Source organism: Oryctolagus cuniculus, chromosome 15 (genome assembly GCF_051225735.1).
Source record: "Oryctolagus cuniculus isolate XC-2025 breed Fujian yellow rabbit chromosome 15, ASM5122573v1, whole genome shotgun sequence".
Classification (NCBI taxonomy): Eukaryota; Metazoa; Chordata; class Mammalia; order Lagomorpha; family Leporidae; genus Oryctolagus; species Oryctolagus cuniculus.
Window position 1 is genome coordinate 81,081,921 of NC_142881.1, and position 25,482 is coordinate 81,107,402.

The following is a 25,482-nucleotide window of genomic DNA, read 5'->3' on the forward strand; positions in this document are numbered from 1 at the left end:
CTGAAATGCTACATCAGGTGTTTCAGTGTCTTCATGTCTCAGCAACAGAATATTGAAAGGTTTGAATTCTGCCTCTAATTTCTGACTATTCTCTGCTTCTAGAAATTTATTTGTGGAGATTTCAGTATAAAATGAATACATGCTCATTAAAATATTTAGAAAATATAGTAAATTAGAGAGACAAAAATAGAATTAGTAACACTACATCCCCAAAGAACTGCTGCTAATATTTTAGCTTTTTACTATCCTACAAATTTATTTTGAACAGCTTTTAAAGGTTTGTGTTTGTTTTACATAGAGTAATCATGGCTGTATACACAATTTTCTATCCCCAGGTATAAAGTTATAATGGTAACACAGCAGCTTTTCCCTGTTATTATAAGCTATTCATAAATATCAATTGTGTGTACACAGTTGCTTTAATCATTTCCTTACTCTTGGACATTTAGGTTGTTTGCAATTATTGAATAATGCTGTGATGAACATCTTTGCGTATAAAACATTTCCCACATCAGGAAATTTTTTTTCTTAGTGTGAATTTCATGGAAATGGAGCCACAGTGTTCATGTTTGTAAATTACCCTTACCAGCAGCTGAAAAGTAACTTGTGCAAATTATAATAAGGTGCCATTTCCACCAGGAACTTGACTGCCACCTACAGGAAAATTGTCTCAATAACTACATCTATCATTCTTGCAAGGAGAGTAGTGCCCCTTGGAGTTGTTCAAAACTCAACCTGTACAACCATAAGTGGCAGACCGATGCAAATATTTATAAGATTCAAAACTCCTTTCCATATTTTCTTTATATATTTGAGAGGCAGGGAGCTCTCATCTGCTGGTTCACTACCAAAATGTCTACAGCAGCTGGGGTTGGGCCAGGGCTGAAGCCAGGGGCTGAGACACAACCCAGGCCTTCCACGTGAGTGCCAGGAATGCAGTTACTTGAACCATCGCCGCTGTCTCTCAAAGTGCACATTAGCAGAAAAATGGAATCAAGAGCCAGAACTGGGAATAAAGCTCAGGTATCCCTATGTGAAATACAGGCATCTTTTCCCCCCCAAAGATTTATTTTATTTGAAAGGAAGAGTTAGAGGAACACACACACACACACACACACACAAAGAGAGGGAGGGAGGGAGAGAGAAGAGAGAGAGTGAGAGATCTTCCATCTGCTGGTTCACTCCCCAGATGGCTGCAGCTGCCAGAGCTCGATCAGACTGAAGCCAGGAGCTTCTTCCTGGTCTCCCATTGGGTGCAGGGGCCCAAGCACTTTGGCCATCCTCAGCTGCTTTCCCCAGGCCGTTAGCAGGAAGCTGAATCAGAAGTAGAGGAACTGGAGCATGAACTGGTGCCCATATGAGATGCTGGCATCATAGATGGTGGTTTTACCTGGTACCCCATGATGCTGGCCCCGGATGCAGGAATCTTAACTTCCAGGCGAAACACTCTCCCCAGTTCTCTTAATGGTAGTGTATGAGTATGCCATTTTACCATGCTTTAGTATGGAAACTTATTTTAATTGTTCTAATTTTTGAGGGACATGGTCCTTTATTTATTTGGATTACTAATGAGGTTTAAAAATCATGATTTTCAGTTTTCTCTAAGGAACACAAACTCTTTTATCAAAGATAGATTTTTCTTTCTTTTCCAACAAAGAAATGTTAAGAGGAAGCTGATAACTGAGGCTAGGACTGGTGCCCAACTAGACAGAAGGTGTGTGTGGCATATGCCCAAGTCTAGGTCTCTGTGGCTGGGAACACACGGAGTTGGCTCTCAGAGTTTCCAATTCTCCCTTCTAAGAAGGATTCCTCCTGCTCTTTGCTGTCACTCTGGATTTATCCAGGGAGCCCTTGGCTGTCCTGTGAGGGGTGCGGAGTGGGAGTGTGCTCTGCATGAACCCACTGGGCGGCGGCTTTTCGGCTCGCTCAGCTGTGTCCCAGAAGCCTGAGGCATGGCAGCGGCACACCAGCACCAAAGTGAGTTCTGTGCTTAGGAGCTGTTCCCTGAGCGGTGGGCCGCCTGCTGAGCTGGCCGGCCACAGCATGCTCGTGAGGCCTTCCTGAGGCCCTCATCCACACTTCTCTACACACTGTGAGGTCTTCTCAGCTAGAGCCCGTGCTTAGGCCTCATCCATCCAAGAAAAGTGTATGAGCTCCACCGTTTCTAAGCAACAGCTCCAGTCCCTGTGCACAGTGGCCAACAAGGTCAAGTGTCCTGTCCTTGTAGAGCTCTTTGTGGCTGGCAAGGCAGAAAACAGACGAGTGGTCAGATAGATGAGTAAGGCAGCGATGTGCTCCTGAGTGAGGAGGGTGGTGGCTGGGGACACAGGAGGCTCTTTTGAGGAGATGGCAGTTGAGCTGAGACCTGAATGACCTTGTAAGTGAAGAAAGAGGCAGCTCATATCTATTGAGACATTACCAGATGTTTTTTGGAGATTATAATTTTATTTATTTATTTTTTGACAGGCAGAGTTAGTGAGAGAGAGAGAGAGAAATGTCTTCCTTCCATTGGTTCATCCTCCAAATGGCCGCTACAGCTGGCATGCTGCACTGATCCGAAGCCAGGAGCCAGGTGCTTCCTCCTGGTCTCCCATGCGGGTGCAGGGCCCAAGCACTTGGGCCATCCTCCACTGCCTTCCTGGGCCACAGCAGAGAGCTGGGTGCAGGGCCCAAGCACTTGGGCCATCCTCCACTGCCTTCCTGGGCCACAGCAGAGAGCTGGACTGGAAGAGGAGCAACAGGGACAGAATCCGGTGCCCCAACAGGGACTAGAACCCAGAGTGCCAGCGCCGCAGGCGGAGGATTAGCCTAGTGAGCTGTGGTCTGGCCTGGAGGGTATAATTTGATTAGTGCATGCTTCAAGGTGTAGGATTGCATCCGATGGTCATAGAGATGAAGGTCCTGCAGCTCATAAGCTTCAGAGCCAAATTTGTGGTCTGTATATGAACAAAATCCTTGTGCCCTTTGCACCAAACCAGATCTGTATAAAAGGGGGGTGATAGGCCTTGGGGCTGAGCAGCCACAGTCCCTGGGTAGTTTGGGCAGTGATGAGAATGAGGACGAGACCAAGATCAAGAATCATTCCCTTCCCTTCTTTCTCCCACCATTTTTTTTTCCATCTGAAGTTCTCTCTGTGTTTTTTTTTTTTTTAAGACTGATTTATTTCTTTGAAAGTCAGAGTTACACACAGAGAGAAAGAGAGGCAGAGAAAGAGAGAGAGAGAGAGAAAGAGAGGCCTTCCATTTGCTGGTTCACTCCCCAGTTGGCCGTAATGGCTGGAGCTGCACTGATCCAAAGCCAGGAGCCAGGAGCCTCTTCTAGGTCTCCCACGTGGGTACATGGGCCCAAGGACTTGGGCTATCTTCTACTGCTTTCCCAGGGCATAGCAGAGAGCTGGATCAGAAGTGGAGCAGCTGGGACTTGCACCAGCATCCATATGGGATGCCGGCACTGCAAGGGGCAGCTTTATCCACTATACCACAGTGCTGGCCCCTCTCTGTGTTTATAATTGGAATATTCCTTGATGGGCAAGGCTAGCATAGTGAATAGAGAGAAAAAACCTGCTGCCTCAGAAAATCTCACATACACCCTCCTCTACCTCCAGAGAAGCCAGCCTCTAATGAGGAGATGCAAGTATGTGACACATTTCTTTTTATCATTTTTAAAATTCTTTTTATTTTAACTTTATTTTTTTATGTGAGTTGTACTATGTTTATCATCTTGGCTATCAATAGACAAAAGCCTCTGTCCCAGATGAACCCAAATTGAAACAAGTGTGGGCCCTTAGGAAGCCCTCATCAGTTCTAGCTGTGTTGAGTCTTCTGGGAGCTGTTTTAGCTACGGCCTGACTCCAGGCTGTGTTGGGTTAGAATTCTGGATGGGGCCTGCGCTGTGGTGTAGCAAGTAAAGCCGCCGCTTGCAGTGCCGGCATCCCATATGGATGCTGGTTCAAGTCCCGGCTGCTCCACTTCTGATCCAGCTCTCTTCTGTGGCCTGGGAAATCAGCAGACGATGACCCAAGTCCTTGGGCCCCTGTACCCACATGGGAGACCCAGAAGAAGCTCCTGGCTTTGGATCAATGCAGCTTGGGCCGTTGTGGCCATTTGGGGAGTGAACCTGTGGATGAAAGACCTCTCTCTCTGTCTCTCTCTGCCTCTGCCTCCCTGTAACTATGCCTTTCAAATAAATAAATAAATCTTAAAAAAAAAAAAAGGAAAAAAAAACTCTTCTGGAGAGGATCAAGGATGAAGTCATCACCTCAGAGCCTGTTTTTTTTTTTTTTTTTCCCTAGTGACCTGTGACATTATTGACATTTTCCAACACTAAATGTATGAAGGAACTAAGCCCCTTTGGACAGGCACTGTGGCCCACACAGGAAACAGACAGCCCTGCGATTTAGTATGTGCAGGCCCAGCAGGATCCAGTAGAAACTTTGACATCTTAATCATGTTCTTACTCAGTCATCCACAGCTAATATATCTTCCTGGCAAAGCAGGTGTCTTCCATAAGGAACACAACGGGGGCAGATTGTTATCGTAAGAGGCTGCCAAAGTCTGCTCTAAATTGTCCCTGAACCACTGATAATAAACCAAATTGCTACAAATAGACATCAGTTTGCAGAAATGTTAGCTGTCCAAGGGATGCCTTTGGCTTGGGGAGCAGAGGCAAATGTGTTACAAGTATCAGGTGTGTAGGAAGGGAACTTGAAGTTAGCTTTTAGGACAGCCATTGGGTCAATTGTGATAGTGAGTTGTGCTGTTCCTTGAGTGTTCCCAAGAGTTTGTCGTCAGCCTCCTCAAATCACAGTTGGTATTTTCAACAGTATGCTCCATTGGACTGGACAGGTTTACTGCTTTGGAATCCTAGGCCATTTGTGAGACTGTTTGAGTTCTCGTGTGAAAAAGACTGATGAGTGAGAAATTTTATCCTGTTTTGCATCAGGGTTGTACAGTGGTGACTGAAGGAATGGAGTGGAATTGGGCCAGAATCATTGCTTTTACTCTGTTTAGTCCAGGGTTCCTTGAGTGTTTGGAGAGCTGGGGCTAGAAAAGAGTAGAACCCTTTCCCAACTGTCTAAATGCAAGACTGTAGTGAGCTAGATGTGGAGCACTGGGCCTCATGGGCAGCAACACACACTCACCTTCCCAGGGGAAGTTTTGGTGGGGACCTTTGAAGGGTCAAGACAGAGAGGAGAAAGTACATACTCTTTTCCCATTGACTGCCTGGGCTTTTGTCTCTTTCCTTTTTAAAGCACAGGCTACTGTTTCAGAGAATTCTTTATTTTATAAAATTTGGAATGTAAACAGAAAGGGAAGAACCAAAGTGTTATTCATAGCCTCACCATCCAAAGATGAGCAATAACACACATTTAAGCCCATTTTCTTTCTGTCTTTCACTCTGCCTGGTTACTTTTACCTAATTATGATTTTTTTACTCACATTTTATTTCACTGTATGTGTTATTACTGATTCTTTATAAACCACTTTAATGGCTACATAATATTCTAACAGATGGGAATAGTATAAATTACTTAGCAGTTGTTGAATGTTCAGATTTTTTTCAGTGCTTATTTTTATAAATGAGAGTACACTAAATATCTCTGAAAATAACTCTTTCTCTGAATTTAAAATATTTCCTGAGGATGCAGTGCTAAAAGCACAATTACTATGTTAAAGTAGGTAAGTATACCCAATACTCTTTTATGTGTTTTCTTCCCCTCCCCCTCTCCCTCTCCCCCTTTCATCATGCTATAGGTTAGGTCTCTAAACTTACTGATCCTACATAGCTGCAATTTTGTACACTGTTACCTAATGTTCTCAGTATAATGCATGGAGTATGTATGGGTGTGTGTGTAACCAAGTTAGTTTCCTGAAAGTCATACAAATAGACAAACCCAGCCCCATTTTCCTAAATTTTGTGTTCCATTAAATGATCCTCACCACTGTAACCACAATAGCAAGGCTTACTAATGATAAGAAATCTGATTGTTATGTTGGAAGATAACTGCGATATTTTTCAAGTGCATTTGAGATCAAAATATACCTGGAAGGGAGTGGGCATTTAGCTTTACACTTAAGATGCCTGTATCCCACTTCAGAGTTTCTGAGTTCAATTCCTGGGCCCAACTCCGGATTCCAGCTTCCCACCAATGTAGACCTTGGGAGGCTGTGCTGATGGCTCAAGGAATCAGGTTTCTATCAACCACATAGGAAATGTGGATTGAGTCCTGCTCCTGGCATGGCCTGCCCCAGCCCCAGCCCCAGCCATTGTGGGAATTTAGGGAGTGAATCAGAGGTGGGAATTCTCTCCACCTCTGTCTCTAAACTTAAAAGGAAAAGTTGCGTGGGAGCTGAATGTGGGAGTTCCTGCTTGCAGGAACAGGCCTGTTACCCACAGACATCTGGGACCTGATGATCAGAGACAGAGCATGGCTTCAGATGGGACACCAGGTGGGGTGAACAGACCCCATCCATGTGAGTTCTCAGCCTCACAGAAGTTTACATGAAACATCAGTTTAAAGAAAACATAAGTTACCCCTCGTTCCATCCTCAGATAATTACGTGGATCTAAAGCTTGTAAATAAGATGCCAAAGTAGCAATTTTGGCAACCTTAATTTCCAGGACACTAGAACTTAGGGAGGCTGTGCTAGAAAAAGGCAAATAAGTGCTGTATTTATTTATATGGCATTTATATCTCATTAGCGCTCTGCTAACATACTTAGAAGTGTATATATACTCATGTTAGAGACCTTTTATATAAATTATTCATTAATTATGTTGTAATTAAAGTTATATTTTTACGTTTTTTAAATACACCATTGACACACATATATAAGGAGAGAGCACACATGCATGCACGCTCACTGAGCTCATGAGAGAGCTGTCCTTTCCTTTCCCTCCAGGCTCACTTAAGGCTTTCCATTTTCTATTGCATTCTGCTTGTGTCTCGGGACTGTTACAAATGCTCGGTAGCTGAGAGTGCACTAAAGAGGATCTAGGTACCTCACTGAGCCTAATCATGGCCTCTACAGTAACAAGAACAATGACAGCTGAATGTCTTGCTTAGGCTGGGTCAGCAGCTGTGCTGAGCATCTCCAAGGATTCTCCGATTTTATCAGCACAGCAACTCTGGGGTTTGGTGTCGTACCCATTTTATAGGCAGACTGACTGAGATCTTGAGGGCTTAAATGACTTACCCAAGCTCATTCATCTAATTGTCAGTGCTCAGGGGTGGGTGTGGCCCAAGGCTGAGGCATGCAGAAAGGAATCACTTGTTTCACATTAAGCCTAGAAACGAAATACTCATCTGCATGGTTTTCAAAACATTTCTGTGTTCCAGTGAATAGATCTTCTGCTTCCATTTCCATGAACTTTTGAAGTACCCATGTGTGACATTCTTGTATTTTTTTTTAAGATTTAGTTATTTATTTATTTGACAGGTAGAGTTATAGACAGTAAGAGAGATAGGAAGGTCTTCCATCCATTGGTTCACTCCCCAAATGGCCACTACAGCCAGTGCTATGAGGAGCCAGGAGCTTCTTCCTGGTCTCCCATGCAGGTGAAGGTGGCCAAGCACTTGGGCCATCCTCCACTGCCCTCCCAGGCCACAGCAGAGAGCTGGACTGGAAGAAGAGCAACCAGGACTAGAACCCAGTGCCCATATGGGATGCTGGTGCCACAGGTGGAGGATTAACCAAGTGAGCCACAGCACCCAGCCCGCATTCTAGTATTTTAAAAGTGAAAAGATAGAGTAGGATGTAAGTTTAGGATTTTTTTTTTTTTACAGGCAGAGTGGACAGTGAGAGAGAGAGACAGAGAGAAAGGTCTTCCTTTGCTGTTGGTTCACCCTCCAATGGCCGCCGCGGGTGGTGCGCTGCAGCCGGCACACCGTGCTGATCCGAAGGCAGGAGCCAGGTGCTTCTCCTGGTCTCCCATGGGGTGCAGGGCCCAAGCACTTGGGCCATCCTCCACTGCACTCCCTGGCCACAGCAGAGAGCTGGCCTGGAAGAGGGGCAACCAGGACAGAATCTGGTGCCCCGACCGGGACTAGAACCCAGTGTGCCGGCGCTGGAAGGCGGAGGATTAGCCTATTGAGCTGCAGCGCCGTAGGATGCTCTTTAGTTGTAGTGAGAGTGGACTGTCATAGCTAGTGACCAGTTGTGTTCTCTGCAAATACTAACAGATGCACCATAATGAGTTGGAGAGGTCCCTTCAGCACCAGAGTTTGGGTCACATCCAGTGCAGGGAAGCTCTGGACAGAGGCTCTGAGCCTGGTTTCTGTGTGGCTGAGGAAAGGGCCATGGAAGAGGCTGCCACCTTGAATGGCCAGCCTTACCCCTGGCATTCCAGGACACAGACCCAGAGCCTGTACTTTCAAATGTTGCACAGCTCATTTTTTAAATAAAGTTTTTATTTAATAAGTATAAATTTCATAGATACAGCTTTTTGGATTATAGCGGTTCTCCCCCCAATACCCGCCCCCATACTTCCACTCGCGTACCACCTCCTACTCCCTGTCCCATCCCATTTTTCACTAAGATTCATTTTTAATTATCTTTATATACAGAAGACCAACTCTAAGTAAAGATTTCAACAGCTTGCACTCACACAGACACACAAAGTATAAAGTACTGTTTGAAGACTAGTTTTACCATTAATTCTCAGTACAACTCATTAAGGACAGAGGTCCTACATGGGGAGCAGGTGCACAGTGACTCTGGCACAGTTCATTTTTTAAAACTGAATTTTGAGGCTTTAGATTTCATAAGGCTGACATTTTTGGCCTGGAAAGCCAATACTTTCCAATGCATTCTTGTTGAGGAATGTGGATGTTTTGTTCAAATCCTAAGCAAAAGTCAATTACAGAGTAAAAGGGAAGGTAAAATATATACAGTTATAAGCCAGAACGTAATGACAGTCATATCACGTGATGGCAGACCTGTAACACTGCTAAGGCTACATGTTGAGGACATTCTCTAGCCTCAAGAACCTACATTTTGTATAAAAGTAAGCTGAGGGACCTGGTGCTGTGGCGTAGTAGGCTTAGCCTCCACCTGTGGTGCTGGCATCCCATATGGGTGCGTTTTTGTCCTGGCTGCTCCTCTTTCAATCCAACTCTCTGCTGATGGCCTGGGAAAGCAATGGAAATGGCCCAGGGGCATGAGCCCCTACACCCCCATGGAAGACCCTGAAGAAGCTCCTGGCTTCAGATCAGCTCAGCTCCGGCCATTGCAGCCATTTGGGGAGTGAACCAGCAGATGGAAGATCTTTTCTCTGTCTCTCCCTTTCTAACTCTACCTCTCAAATAAATTTAAAACATTTTTTTTAAAAAAATGGGAAGCTGAAAATAACTTATGCATCTTAAAAAATTCAGAGAACAGTAGAGTGAATCAAATGGGAGGAGCAGTAGATGTCAGAGGAAATGAAGGTGATAGAAAATAAAGAGGAACTGTTCACAGCACAGCCTGTGGAGGGATGGAGTCTGTGTTGCACTGGGGTTTTGCACTTGCATTATTGGGCTACTGGTGCTCCAGCTCTGCTAAAAGCTCAGGTGCAGGCCCTGAGGGGCACAAAAGATTTGCTCTGGTCAGAGTTTGGTTGCCGTGGTAACAGTACTCTGTGATGGTGGTGGGGCTTTAAGCCGTGACTGGGTCAGAAGGGCTCTGTCCTCCTGAAGGGGCTGATCCCAGTATCACAGGAGTGGCTCAGTCCTTGAAAGAGTGCATTCTTGACAAAAGAGTGACTTTGCCTGACTTTTCCTCACAGGCCCTCCACCCTGTGTAACACCCCGCCAGAGATGGCCCTTCACTGGGAATTCCAGCCTACAGAACCCAAATGAGTGCCTGTTGTTGATAAACTGCCCAGTCTGTGGTGGTCTGTTACAGCAGCAGAACATGGGCTGGGACATGGGCTTCTGCCAGTGTCTGATCCTGCTATCTGTTGAGCTTGGTAGCAGTCCTAACAGTAATTGCTGTTTCCTGAGCACTTACTCCATGCTCGTGGCCTTGCTGCATTAGCTTATTAATCTTTACAGCTTCCTACAAGGTAGATACGTTTTCCACACTTCCAACGCTAGGGAATGAGCCCTAGTTTAGAGGTTTCATTTATCCAGTGGTGACTTCCTGAGTGTTTACTTTGTGCTAGGCAGCCTTCTCAGTGAAGGTGCAGTGCTGAACAAAACGTGCCTGTATGGATTTCCATCCTAGTAGCAACTGCCCGAAGTTACCAGAGGGGAGTTGTGAAGCTGGCTCACGTCATTAGTCACTTCCAATCTGCTTTCCTTTTTCAGCACCACACCCTGACCACATGGCTTCTGACCACTGCACCTGCTTCACAGGGGACTGGCACCTCAGTGTGGAGATGAGCAATGGCGAACACACAGAAGGGCCTGGTGAGTGCCAGCCAGTGTGGCTCACATTCACTTTGTTCTCACATGGCCCTGACCTCTTTCAGCTCTCATACACATGTCCCGAGCAGAAGGTCCAGTGCCTTTGTGTGCTCAAGGATTTAACTTTACCCAGAAGGAAGTCTTGCCTGTGTCCTTGGAGTGTGACCCGTGACAGGATGGTCTCTGTCCACATAGGAGCACTGGGTCCTGCTGCAGAGTCTACAATACAATTTGGGGATGGGGCTAGCCGTGTGAGTCAGTCTCAGTGGGCACTGGCCATGCTAGAAAGAACAGTGATGTGAATGGCGGCTGTCTATCACATAGTGTCCGGTGACCCCAGAGGCACTGAAGACTTAGATCGAGCACATAGACAGTCAGTCATGCCTGTGGGTGGAGACCCGGTGAAATCCCTGAACACCAGAGCTCGAGTGAGCTTCCCTGGTTGACAGTACTCTGCGTCGTCACACACGATCGCCAGGAGAGTGACAGTGTCCTGGCTCCACAGGGGATGGACAGCAGGAAGCTGTGTCCTGGGTGCTTCATCCATTGGCTGAGCCAGTCTGTCCTTTCCCTGCATTAAACCCTAACTGTGAGTCTTTCTGTGAGTCCTTCTGATTCATTATCAAAACTGAGTGGTTTGAGGGAACGCTCGAGCTTGCAGTAGGGGTCAGAATGGAGGGCCATCTTGTGGAATGTTCCCTCAAACTTTGCACCGAACTTCAAACCTTGGGCAGTACACTTCCCAGGTCTATTTTGGGGATATGTTAGATTGAGAAAAACTGAAACCAGTCTGCATAATAGGAGAATGCCCCAGCTTCATGCTGGAATCATTGCTCCAGCAGTGGCCAAAGCAGCCTGTGCCCTGAGAACAGCAATAGCAGGGCAGGGACAAGTTCTGAAACCAGGCCCCAGGGCTTGGGGATCTGTCTCCATCAAGGGTGAACGTGCACCTTAGGGTGTGCAGCTCACACCTCGGGTGATAGCTACTTCTTCCACGGCCTCAGAACGTTTTCCCTCCTTTATGTGATTACTTATTTACATCCTCTGTCATCCTAAAGGGATTGGAAGTAACTTGAATAGATATGTATGTGCTCCAGTGAACTCACTTTCCAAAAAAAAAAGGGGGGGGAGGGAAGTGGCAGAGGAAGAGGGAGGGGAGCAAATGGGAAAGGAGCAAGAAGAAGGAGTTGGGTTGAGATTCACATCCAAAGTGCGCACCATAAACATTGCTTGCATCTATTCATTACGTTGTTTAAAGCCTCCATGTCCTTATTTATGTGCATGTTTGTTTATTTACTTCCTTATTTATTTATTTCTGGCCTACTTACTCTGTCTCTGACATTTCATTGCACTAAGAGCCTTCTACTGTAATAGTTGCTTGCCAGTGTTCTCCTGCATTCCTAATGGTTTTGCCTTACGCTACGATGCTGTGTGATTCATTTCCAGTGGTTCATGATTGTTAGTTCTTCATTATGGGCTACACTTTCTAGCTATGCAAAGTAAACCATTTCTCTACTTAATGCATTTTGCTGTGGATTCTATCTTGATACTAAAATGGGTACTCCTAAGCTATTATCTGTGAACAGCCACTATACCCTTGAGTAACTTTTTAATGGCAAGGTTTCAGTGTCATTTGGTTTTGTTTGTTTCTGATAAAAGCAGTATATATTTGTATTTGTTTTCAATGCAGTCCCGGAAATCTTGAGCTTGACAGAAGAGTTTAAAGTGATTGTGTGTTATCAGAGTTGATGTTTGGTATTTCTCATTCCCACACTAACAGGTCTATCTTGAAGTTCCGGATTTCCTTCATCCATCTTCCCAAGTCTCCACCATCTCTCTCTAATTAACATTCACCTCATCTTCCTTACCTCCATAAATTGTATCACCAGACATCCAAATTATTGCACATTTATGAGTAAAGCAGGGGTCTGTGTTTCCAACGAGCTTCTCAAGGGGGCACTCATGGTGGCTTGGGTGCAGATGGGAGAAGCATTATAGGTCAGCTACACTGTTGGTATATGGGGACGGAGCAGGTTGGCAGATTGGGGACCCCCATCACCACCAAAATGATATAAAGAGCTTTGCTTGGGACACAGAGTTTCCTCCATGTGGCTGTTCCAATGCATTTTGTTTCACTATTGCCCTTCTAGTTGTCTACTAGGGAGCTCTGAGTTGCTCTGTTCTGTTCATCTCTTTCCAAGGTCAGCACACTTGTCTGGGACATGTCCACTGTCACATTGATTTTTAGAACGTGCTTTACTTCATTGGTGTTAGGCTGAGGTCAAAGGCCTCTGCTTCTAGAAGCTGTGGTTCATTTTGGTGGGGTGTTGGGAGAGAATTATTATCTCCGTAGCTGTGTGAGACCCAGGTTTTAAATCAGTTGCTTTCGAGATGCCCTGGCCTACTCAGGCTTATGTGTTTTTTTGTTTGTTTAATCTTCAGCTTAGAGCTTCCCCTGGGTTATCTTAGAACAAATTTTGTTTATCCCTGTTGTTTTGGGCAGTTTATTATCACTCTTACTATTTTGACTTCTGTTTCAATCCAGTTTTATCTCATTTCCATATTCTTGACAATTCAAAAATAATTTTTGGTCCATTGAAAACAATTTATTTCCAAGGCTGCTTCTGGTTTCATTACACTAACGAATCTCTTGGGAAAAAGGTAAACTTATGTTTCTCTTTATGGATGCTTGGAATTTCTTTGATATCAGTCTATTTCTTTCTTATCAGATTGTATTTTTTGATTCTACTGATGACATAAAAGAGATAGTTTAATTCTGTTTTCCCCCATAGAGTATGATTTTAGAGAGTTGCTTTATCTCTTTTTCTCTTAATGATTCACAAAGTCTGCAGGGGCCTCTGTATCCCTCCCTGCCCCCTCTAGTTTTTTCCTTTTGCTATTTACTCATTCTTCACTGCAGAGCCATTTATCCAGGCACAGAAAACTTTCAATTCACTTCTGACCAGGTACAAGTTATAAAAAGAACACCCCTTGCCAAGAAAGGTTGCACATTGAATTTCCTGAATCAGTCACTTTCATTGGCATTTTATTCATCTTGTGCTGCCAGAGGCCACCAAGTGCCTTTTCAAAGTATTCCAGGAGTGGTGGTCTTCAAATGGTAGCTCTTGAGTCTACAGGAAATGGAAATATAACTACTAAATCATTTTTCTGTACTATTGACAAATGAATAAATGATGTAAGTAATGGGCAAAATGTAATTTTGCTCCTGAGTTGTCTCTTTCTCATGCTGTTTATGGGATGAATTGGAAGAGGGTCAATTCTACAAGGTCATGGGGTTTCGTTAAACATATTACTAGGGAGGGTTATAAAGTGAAGATCAGCAAGGCAGAATTCTGGGTTCCTGATCTCCAGGCATCCTTCTGGGATACCCCTGCACCAGAGCCTTTGGGATTTGTTTTGTCTGTGCTCTGTAGGAGGGTCTTCAGCAGAGTCACCACCTCCCTTGCTAACCCTTTTAATCTATGCTGCCTTGGTGGTGACAGAAGAGGTCAGATGCAGTTTGTTTAGGGAGGCGTTGGAATATGTATCAGGAGATGCTGGGAGGCTCTGAGAAACTGTAGATCTTCTACTACTAGCAGGGGGCCAGAGCTCCCCATGGATGACTGGGCTCAGGCCAGTCACCTACCACTGGGTGTTGGAGTAGTCCTTGGTCTTGGTCTCAACCACAATGCAAAGCACTTTCCAGAGAAATATCTAGGGATCATTTTTCCGATGACCCCACCCAATTTTCCACAGATTATGATTCATAAGGATGTCTAAAATTTGGTCAGTAAAAAGAATGTCTTTAATTTCCCATTCAATCTTAGCCTATGAATCTGTGGGATTTTTTAAGTTTATTTTTATTTATTTGAAAGGCAGAATGACAGAGAGTTGGAGAGAGAGAGAGAGAGAGAGAGAAATGTTTGGTTGATTGATTTATTTCATCTGCTAATTTTCTCTCCAAACTGCCTGCAACAGCCAGGGCTGGGCCCGGCTGGGGCTGTGAACTAGGAGCTCCATCTGGGTTTCCCATGTGGATGTTACAGGCACAAGTATGTGAATCATCATCTGTTGCCTCCGGAGTGTTCTTGAGCAGGAAGATGGATTGGAGGTAGAGGCAAGACTTGACCTCAGGCACTCTGATGCAGGATGTGTGTCCTAGGCAGCAGCCTACCCTCTATCACAACACTCATCCCACAAATCTGTGATTCTAATGCAATCTGTTTTTAAAGTTGTCACATACATATTTATCTTTTTAATATTTTACTTTGAAATAATTTCATATTTCTGGAAAAGTTGCAAAGATAACAGAATTCCCGTTTAGCTGTGAAAGAAGAAGGACCTCATCTAATATGTCCATATCCATATGTCCATATCCTAACCTCTAGAACCTGTCACTGTGTCACCTTAAAAGGCAAAAGGGACTTTGTAGCTGTGATTGACTTACGGTTCTAGAGAAGGGGATGCTACTCTGGTTGAACTTGATGACCCACAGTAAGCACAGGGGTCCTGATAAGGGAAAGGGGAGGCTGGGGAGTGCAGGAGGGATTTGGAGATGCTGTGCTGCTGTCTTTGAAGAGGGGACAGGGATATGAGCCAAGCTGGAAGCTGGAGAGGCAAGGAAACAACTTGCTGAATAGGCCGAGAGTTTTACTCTGGGAACAGGAGAGTGTTCTGGACACAGATGGCGGGTGGTGATCATTGCACAGTAATGTACACGTGCTGAATGCCACTGGTAAATTTTTTGTTATGCACATTTCACCAGTTCTCTAAAAAGGAAAGGAAGGGGCTTGCGCTGTGGGGTGTAGTGAGGAAAGCCACTGCCTGCAGTGCCAGCATCCCATATGGGTGCCGGTTCGAGTCCTGGCTGCTCCACTTCCAATCCAGCTCTCTGCTGTGGCCTGGGAAAGCAGTGGAAGATGGCCCAAGTCCTTGGGCTCCTGCACCCACGTGGGAAACCAGGAAGAAGGTCTGGCTCCTGGCTTTGGATCAGCCCAGTTTTTTCTGTTTTGGCCATTTGGGGAGTGAGCCAGCTAATGGGAGACTGACTCTCTCTCTCTCTCTCTCTCTCTCTCTCTCTGTGTGTGTGTGTGTGTGTCTTTGTGCCTCTGCCTTTATGTATCTCTGCCTTTCAAATAAATTAATATGTCTTTAAAAAACATGGGTGGGGGAAACAGATTCTGCCTTAGAGCCTCCAGAGGGAAGATCTTGATTTTAGCCTAGTGATGCTTCTGCCCTGTAGAATGATAATGTGCTTGTGCTGTTAGGTCAGAAAGTTGTGGTCCTTTGTTATAGCACCAATAGCAAACCAGGCCAGTTCCCTTCACTTAGTTTTCCTTAGTGTTAAATCTTTTGTAAACATGCTCTGTGTATTAAAACTAGGAAATTAACATTGGAACGGTCTTGTTAACTAAACTTCAGGTTTCAGGTTTCCCCCAGGTTTTCCACTGGTGTTCTTTACCTGGTCCCCTCATCCAATCCAGGATGCCACCTTGCATTTAGCTTCCATTTACTTTCATTAGTCTGGTCTAAACTGTAACAGTTTCTCCATCTTTTGGTTTTATGAGCTTGGAACTTTTGAAGAGTCCTGGTCTGATGCTTGTGGCATATAATTAATTTAGGTTTATTTTCCTCACGATTAGAGTGAAGTGTGGGTTTGGATGAGAAAACCACAGAAGTGACGTGCTCTTCTCATCATATCACACTAGAGGGTGTCATGTGATATCAATACATTCTATTATCAGTGGTGACAGTGGCTGAGAGTGATGGCACATTTCTCCACTGTGAAGTTCCTGTTCTGCATTTCCAGACTTCCCTCTATAAAGTTGCTGCAGTTTTATTTCACAGTCTCTATTGGTAAAGGTATACGAGATCTTTCAGAGTCACCCGAATTGGGTGTGAATGCCAGATGTGCCACTTCCCAGTTTTACAAAGTTTGAAAATCAATCTCATATCCACGAGCCTCATGCCTTTCTCTGTAAAACTGGAAGAGTGAAAGCTATGGCTGTCATGAGGATGACATGAGATGGCACAGCTAGTTACTGAGGAAATACTCCTTCATCCTCCACAACTTCGCCAGAGTCAGGTTGAGGGGAAAGGGTGGCAGTGGTGGGTATCAGTGATGGACAAGTGATGATAAGGACTGTGCCTGCTGAGAGCTCACCATGTGACAGGAAGGGTGGCCATGTGCATATCACAGCCTGGGCCTGCAGAGCACCGTGAGAGTGCACAGTGTGAGCCTCTTCCCTGGATGTCAGGAAGGTCGCTGGGCACGGTGCTTGGGAGGTACGCAGAGCTCTCTGCTCTTGGGTGCACAGAAGTGTGCTCTCCTTGCTGCACCCTGGAGCACGTCCTAGTCTCCCACACTGGATCACAAGAAGGTGTTTTTCATTTTGAGCCCCATGGATTCAGCAGAGCCTTTGAAATGCCAGTGTAGGTGATGATGGGCCTAGAGGGAGCTGTGTCTGCAGTGGTTTCCTTGTGTCTCTTGTCTGGCGTGTGTCACTAGCCCAGTGTTGGGCATACATGCTCCATGGAAACCTCACGTTTGTGCATGGGGTCCTTCAGCACATGCTAATTGCCTGGGATGAAATCTGTCTTGAAAACTTACATGCATTCAGCCTGTTAAACTTTGCACAAGCATTTCAGAAGGGTATACTGCCTACGTGCATTTCTGATCCCTTCACTTTTTTTTTTTTTTGAAAGGCAGAGTTAGTGAGAGAGAGAGACAGAGAGAAAGGTCTTGCTTTCCATTGGTTCACCCCCCCAAATGGCTGCTATGGCCGGCGCGCTGTGCCAATCTGAAGCCAGGAGCCAGGTGCTTCCTCCTGGTGTCCCATGCGAGTGCAGGGCCCAAGCACTTGGGCCATCCTCCACTGCCCTCCCAGGCCACAGCAGAGAGCTGGACTGGAAGAGGAGCAACCAGGACAGAATCTGGTGCCCCAACTGGGACTAGAACCTGGAGTGCTGGCACCCAGGTAGAGGATTAGCCAAGTGAGCCACAGAGCCAGCCTCCCTTCACTTCTAAAGGAGAGATGAAACTTCCCGAGCCTTGTTGCATTCACAGGCAGTCATTGAAAGAAAACTTGTATATTTAAAAAGTGAAAAGTAAATGAACTCCTGCATACCCATTTCTGAAGTCCAGCAATCACAAGATTTGGGCACCTCTGCTTACTGTGTCCTCCCTCCTGGTTAAGAGTTTTCTGGCTGATATATTTAAGTAAATGCCAGGTATCCTGTCACTTTATACCTATTTTCTTTGGTGTGTATCTTTAAAAATATACAGCTTTTTGGCCGGTTCCATGGCTCAATAGGCTAATCCTCTGCCTGCAGCACTGGCACCCTGGGTTCTAGTCCTGGTCGGGGCGCCAGATTCTGTCCCAGTTGCTCCTCTTCCAGTCCGGCTTGGGAGACCAGGAGGAAGCACCTGGCTCCTGGCTTTGGATCAGTTTGGTGCACTGGCCGCAGCGGCCATTGGGGGGTGAACCAACAGAAAAAAGGAAGACCTTTCTCTCTGTCTCTCTCTCTCTCTCTCACTGTCCATTCTGCCTGTCAAAAAAAAATTATACAGCTTTTCAAACAGAATGACAAATGGATATCAAGCCTACTAAAAACCAATAGTGAACAGGATGGGTGTTCGCTGTAGTGGTTAAACTGTTCTTTAGAATGCCCACATCTCAGACAGCCTAGGTTTGAGTCCAGGCTCTGCTCTCCATAGCAGCTACCTGTTAATGCACATCTGAGAGGGCAGCAGGTGATGGCTCAAGTACTTGAGTCCCTGCTACCCACATGGGAGACCTGAATGGACTTCTAGGCTCCTAGCTTTGACCTGGCTCAGCAGCTCAGCTGTTGCAGGAGTTTGGGGAGTGAAGCAGCAGGTGAGAGATCTCTGTCTCTGCTTTTCAAATAGGAAATCGAGTTAACAAAGCAACAGTAACTTGTTGTTCTCTACTAAGAATGAAGGGTTTGGGAAGGCCCAGTGATTGCCGTTTAAGAATAGGCCCGAGGTTGGCTTCCAGTAGGTATTTGAATTGTAACTTTATCACTTATCTCTTCCCATGGAAAATCACTCTTCAAATCCTGAAGATGTCTCAGTATCCCCTGCACTCATCACAGCTTTGGCAAGAGGAGGTATTCTAGTCAGCAATTGTGTGGCAAACTCAGGCAGTTTGGGGAGGTATATTCTTAGTCCACAAGGAAGATAGGTTCCAGATTGTGAGAGGCCATTCTATAATCTGAATCACAGGAGACTCTGAGGAGGACAAGGTGCTGGTCTCACAACTCCAGAGTCTACTGTTCTTCAGGGACTGACCCATCAAGTCATTGATCTAAACAAGCACAGTGCAATTGAGCAATACAAGGTTAGGCTGATTACATCACAGTGAACAGAAACCAGTTAGTAACATTGCTTTCTGAAATTCCGTGTGTGTTCCAGATATGATGCTAGTGAAATAAAATGGCCAACAAAATTTTTGGTGGGCTGCATAGTATTGCTAGTTTTTGACCTCTGTATAAAGTTTGGAAAAGCTTAAACTATGCTCCTCTCTTCTTATCCAGACAATTGGACAGACAAATGGAGTCCTTAAACAGGTTGTGAGGTCTACTCAATGATACAGTGAGGAGAGTTGTTGCCTGCCCGGGTACCTCAACCTGCACAATCTGCCTCTTCACGTTTCACTGTTGGCTTTGTGATTCTGTGATACCTTGTGATCCATGGCTCAAAAGAGGCTGGGGAACCACTGATCTGGTGGGTGATCACTGGGCATCTAGGAGGAGAGGGCCGTGCTAGGCAGGTCTTCAGTTGTCTCCTCCGTGGAACAGCTGAGGGATGAGGACAGAGGTCCCTTTCCTTTTCTGTGAATCTGGGTAGTCCCGACGTGTGGTAGTGCTGTGACCATCTGAGCAGTGTCCTACCGCATAGCTTCATCACCAGAGGAACAAATGGCTATGTTCCTGACTTGAAGTTTATGTACCAAGAATCCCAGCTCATCTCTCAGCAGCAGGTGAGTATATGATTGGATGTTGCCCAGCTGTGGGCTTCTCATCAGAGCAGGACAGCTAAATGAGTCTACCAGACAATGCCAAGAGTGCTGGCTGTCTGGGGCAAACAGGGAAATCACGGCTTTTCTACACATACACTGATAGTTTCTTTCCTGTACCTTAACAAAGCAACTCAACACAATTAGTGCAAACTACCAAAGGCTCTTGGTTATATGTAGCTAACGGATTCCATTTAAGGAGCAGGTAGCTAATGATGTGAAGCACAGACTGTAAGCCAGAAATCCTGAGGAGCTGCACTGCACATTTGCCTGGTGGGGGAGTGAGTGCACCTGGAAAGGCATCAGTGGACTAGAGCTGTGGTGTCCTCCCCAGTGTTACACAGAGATGCCCTGGAACTAGGAGGACCAGAACTTTGTCCCTTTCATGTTCTCAGCCATTCTTCTCTTCTTTTTTTTTTCATTGTCACTTCCTTTTGTAACTCCCTGACTGTTATGGTCCCAGCCCCATTGTCTTTGGAGCCCACCACAGCTGTGAGCCAAGAACACTTGCAGCAATATCCTGAGTGATCCCTTAGTGATGTTAGTGATTCCTCGGCCGGCGCCGTGGCTCACTAGGGTAATCCTCTGCCTTGCGGCGCCGGCACACTGGGTTCTAGTCCCGGTCGGGGCACCAGATTCTGTCCTGGTTGCTCCTCTTCCAGTCCAGCTCTCTGCTGTGGCCAGGGAGTGCAGTGGAGGATGGCCCAAGTGCTTGGGCCCTGCACCCCATGGGAGACCAGGATAAGTGCCTGGCCCCTGCCATCAGATCAGCGTGGTGCGCTGGCCACAGCGCGCCGGCCACGGTGGCCACTGGAGGGTGAACCAATGGCAAAGGAAGACCTTTCTCTCTGTCTGTCTCTCTCACTGTCCACTCTGTCTGTCAAAAAAAAAAAAAAAGTTAGTGATTCCTTTGGGTGCCTCATTCCTCAACTGCCCATTTGCTGCTGTCTCTTTAACTCTGTTGTGCGTATAGCTTGCTCGTAGAATGTTTATTGCCCAAAGAAAAATCTGTGCAAAAATTCCCTCAGCAACCTTTCAGTCTGTGGGTAGCCAGTCATTCCCTCCATGGAAGAGGTGTGCCATGCTTGCTTGTCTGTTGAAAGAGGGCCTGATGTGAAATAAGAATTCAGTGTGCAAAATAGAGGACACCAGGCAGGCCTTTCTCTGAGCAATGCCTTCAGACCTTTTTCCATTTTGCTAACATGTGTAACCTACTGAGATTTCCACTTTGTCAATTTTTGTACGTTACAGTCTTTGGGGAAATCATTGTTTCCTTTGAGTTTTTCCATAGCATAATTTTATAAGCATACAGGGCATTCCCTTATAATGTAAAATAATATCTATATATAACTGGCTCTATCTCCCTTCTTTGTAATTTTGTTGACTGATGACTTTTGTCTTGATTAGTTTCAGCATGACTTTGTCTCTTTTAATAGTATTTCCAGAGAACCAGGCTTTAGCTGTTCTAATTTTACTATTTTTCCATTTGTGTCAACTTTTGTTTATGTTATTATTCTGTATTATTTCCCATGTTTTCCTAGGATTTTTAAGGGGGATGCTTAACAACATTTTCCCTTTATATTTTTGTGTTGTGGAACTATATAATGTTGTAACAAATGAGATCTGCTATGCTCAGATTCCATAAATTTTACTATTTTAAAAATTATTTTAATTACCTGACAACGTTGTAGTCACTGTATTCTGTATTCTTTTCTTCACCTACTTCGTACATTACAACAGGAAAGTCAGAAGTATGGCTTTATCTTAAGATTGGCTGGGTTGGGGCCGGCGCCGTGGCTCACTAGGATAATTCTTCACCTTGCAGTGCTGGCACACCGGGTTCTAGTCCTGGTCGGGGCTCCGGATTCTGTCCCAGTTGCCCCTCTTCCAGGCCGGCAATCTGCTGTGGCCAGGGAGTACAGTGGAGAATGGCCCAAGGCCTTGGGCCCTGCACCCCATGGGGAGACCAGGATAAGCGCCTGGCTCCTGCCATCGGATCAGCGCGGTGTGCCGGCCGCAATGCGCCGGCCGCGGCAGACATTGGAGGGTGAACCAACGGCAAAGGAAGACCTTTCTCTCTGTCTCTCTCTCTCACTGTCCACTCTGCCTGTCAAAAAAATAAATAAAAGAAATTAAAGAAAAAAAAAGATTGGCTGTGTTGGAATCCCAGTTAATATACTCACCAACATGTGATTTTCTTTGGAGATGGATGGTGAGTACTGGGTGGATAATCAATGGGACTAGCTTTGTGTAAACTATGCTACTATGCTATGCTCAAGATTCTCTGGGTGTTTGGGGCTAGGGTTGAGGGAATTGCCTCCAAATGTGAGAATCTCAACAGGGGTTTTATAGCTGTAGCCATTACTTAGTTACTGCCAGACTCCCATAGTTATTGCTTTTGTTCTTGTTTTTGTTGTTGTTGTTATTAAGATTTAGTTATTTATTTGAAAGGCAAAGTGACTGGGACACACACATACACATCTTCTATTTGCTGATTCACTTCTCAAATGGTCATAACAACCAGGGCTATGCCAAGCCAAAATTAAGAGCCAGGAACTCCATTCTGGGTCTCATGTGAGTGACAGGGGCCTCCATACTTGGACCATCTACCAGAACTTTCCCTGGTGTATTGGCACGGAGGTGGATTGGAAGTGGAGCAGATGGGACTTGAACCTGTGCTCTGATGTGAGATGGCAGCATGACAAGCAATGATTTTAGTTGCTTTACCACAATGCCAGTCCTCTGTTCTTGTTTTTGCTCTGCATTGTATATTTGGCCAGATGCCTGCCTTTGTGGAGCACAATATTTCTCCTCATATGCACGTCATTCTTTCTACTCATGCTATAAATTATTTATCCCATAGACCACTTCACATTTTATACTTTTTCTTTTAGTCTGTTTTTTTGCATGAAGTGTGTTTGTGTGTGTGTGTGTGTGTTATCAAAGATGGTTTGGAATCTCCCAAGGGCTCATGGATTTGAAGCTTGGTCCCCAGTGTTAAGAGGTGGTAGGACCTTAGGGTAATTTACTACCTTAGTCCAAGGAAATAGATTATTGGGGTATCTCCCTTGGAAGAGATTAATCCACTTCTCATGGGACTCCATTTGGTTCCTCTAATACAGCAAGCCTGGCCCTCTCCAGTGTGTGGCTTCTGGTCCCACCCATGTAGTCAGTCAGTCTCTCTCTCTCGCTCACTCTCTCTGAAACACACACTGTCCCATCATGATGCTGTCTACCATGAGGAGAGGCAGCCAGGGCCCTTGCCAGAGATGATGCCATGTTGTTTGGATTTTCAGCCTCCAAAATTGTGAGCCAAATAAACTCCTTTTTTTTTTTTTTTTTTTTTATAAGCTACACAACCTCTGGTACTTTGATAAACACAGCAGAAAATGGCTGAAGACAGAGTGGAACATAAGTATTCTTGATTATCCACAGGTGGTAAAATGCAATAATTTTAAATTCCCTTTCATTGCATGTGAGAAGTTCTTGGATTTTAGTTTATTTCGGTAGCTTCTCTTTTCCCTTTTATTTTTTCATTGAACTTATGATTTAGATTGTTGATTTTTTCCTTGCATTATACTTTTTATTTCAAAATTAATATCATTATTATATCAAAAACCATGCTTACTGTCTGTGTTCACTTTTTCCCTGTGGTATGGGCTTCCTTACCTGCTTATCAAAATACTTCCAAGGCAACATGGCTTTGGTGCAGCCCTTCGCCTCTGGGTAACTGGATGACTGTCTTCACACAGTCATCCCTCAGGACCTGTGGGGCATTAGTTCCAGGACACCCCACACCCCTGCAGATACTAAAATCCATGGAGCCCAGGTCCCTTATATATAACTACCTAATATTTGCATATCACCTACACAGAGCCTTCTGTGTACTCTATATCATCTCTAGATTATCTAGAACACCTAATGCAATGCAAATACTATGTAAATTGTTGTCATACTGTGTTATTTAGCTTATCAGGACAAGAAAGTAAGTTTGTACAGGTTCAGTAAAGATGTAGGATTTTCCTCTGAATATTGTTGATCCGTGATTGGTTGGATCTGCGGATGCAGAACCTGTGGATACCAGGTGCTGACTACACCTTCTCTGGAGAGCCCTGACTAGTACACCCCCCATCTGTATTAATTTACATAAACCTGAATTCCTGTCACTGGGAACCTCTCAGGAAAATACCTTTATGTAGCCTAAGACCCTTGGCATGCCTAGATAGGATACTTTTTCACAAGAAGGGATGGGAATATTGTGCTGTTGCTGTTGGTACTCACCGTTTCTTTGAAGTTCTTGTAATTGTAACTTGGGAGGAAAGCTTGTGTGATCTGCTGTAGGCTCTGCTTAAAAGTCAAGATTGCTTGAATTTTATTTTTCTATCACATGCTAAGGAGATACTTAAAAGTACTTTCATGATGGCAGCATACCTGTGGCCCATTTACTTTATTTATTTTTTGACCCTAAGAAGTATTTGAAAGCTTTGGAACATACCCTGCCCAGCCCTCCTCACTGAGTTTAATCCCTGTGTCCCTGAGTCACTCTCATCTGCTGTCACCAAGGAGATCAATAGTTTGGGTTCCTTGGCTTTTGCCAATGACTGATGAACCCAGCCTCAACCAGAGGACAATACACTATATGTAATACCTGGACATTAATGGACACTGATTTTGAATGAGAACCGAAGGAGAATGGTGCCCTTTGGTCTTTCCCAGGGAAGGGAGGCCATCCCAATACTGGCACACCTTGAAGACTCCCAAGCCAGTGGTTCTCTGTGGTTGGAGTCAGCATCACCTGGGAAACTCAGTAACCACCCATAGGCCCAGGGCCCAAACCCTGTTATGTAACTGGGCCTCTGTGTTCTTTGTTGTTGTCCCCGGTGGCTGTGATAGGCCGTGGAGCCTCGGGTCTGAAAACCACAGCCCTAAATGCTACACATGCTCCGTTCTTTTCTTATTGGCTCTCTGGTGAATTTTACCTTCCCTGTAAGCTTTCCTGATAACCCTCAGAGAGATTCTAATCCTCTTTCTTTTTCTCACCCCAAACATACTAAGACGTTTGTTTGAACCTCTGATTCATCTGCTTCAAAGAACTTCCTTGTTTCTGGGTTTTTCCCATGTGAGTGGCCGAGCCCTGTTCTTGCACCCTCTTTGTCTCCATCCACTCTCCTTTTCCAGCTTCTTAGGCCGCTAGCAGGGGCTCCCGGTGATACCCGACATTCTGTGGTGACTTTGCTGCCCTTATTGACAATTTATTTTCTTTTTTCAATTTTTGTTTCTCCTAAGCTCTGTATGAATGATATCATTATTTGTAACCTTCCACCTGTAGCTCCCACCCCCGCAGTCTAATCTCAAACCAGCAGCTAGAAAGATCTTCTGAAAATACATTCATCCCTGGGTATCCCTGAGGGGTTGGTTTCAGAATCTCCCACGGATACCAAAATGCACAGATGCTCAAGTCCCTCATATGAAGTAACACAGTATTTGCATGTAACCTACGCAATCTTCCCCCTTACTTGAAACCATTTCTAGATTACATAGAATGCCCAATACAAGGTGAAGGCCATGCACGTGGTTGTCTTACCGTATTGTGTAGGGAATAATGCCAAGAAAATACATCTGTGTATGTTGAGTCCAGGTGCAATATTTTTACTGAATAGTTTGCTCATGGTTGCTTTGACCTGTGGATGCAGACCCAGTGAAGGTGGTTACCCATGAGAAGTCCAGATCCCATCCCTGTCGTGAGTTCATCTGATGTCCAGTGTATTTCTTTCCCCATCCTGCAGTACTTTCCCACCTGTGCGGTGGATGCTGTGATGTGTTGCTCCAGTCCCTCCTCAGGACTAGAATGTGTTTCTTCCAGCTGTCAGGCCCCTGTAGGAAAATATTCTACTGACAGAGAAAGCAACTGCTCCCAAGCCCGTGCCCCTTCCTGGGCAGCCTGCATCTGACAACTGGTGGATGAGTGGGCCTAGAGTCCCAGCCCCCCACTTCAGTGGGGGTGATGAGGATGGGACATCCCTGGGAGCTCCCCAGTGACCTAGCTGAGTCCTCTGT

At 45.3% G+C, this 25,482-nt stretch overlaps 1 long non-coding RNA gene across 9 annotated transcripts in view; it reads left to right on the forward strand.

Annotated features, from left to right (window-relative positions):
* Nucleotides 1-25,482, forward strand: part of LOC149122106 (uncharacterized) — a 159,225-nt gene that overhangs the window by 45,423 nt on the left and 88,320 nt on the right. For 8 of the 9 annotated variants that reach the window (XR_016221095.1, XR_016221093.1, XR_016221092.1 and 5 more), the window contains one exon: nt 10,289-10,390. The exons of the other annotated variant lie outside the window; for it this stretch is intronic. This is a non-coding gene — a long non-coding RNA (uncharacterized LOC149122106). The remainder of the gene's footprint in view (nt 1-10,288; nt 10,391-25,482) is intronic. 9 annotated transcript variants of the gene reach the window in all.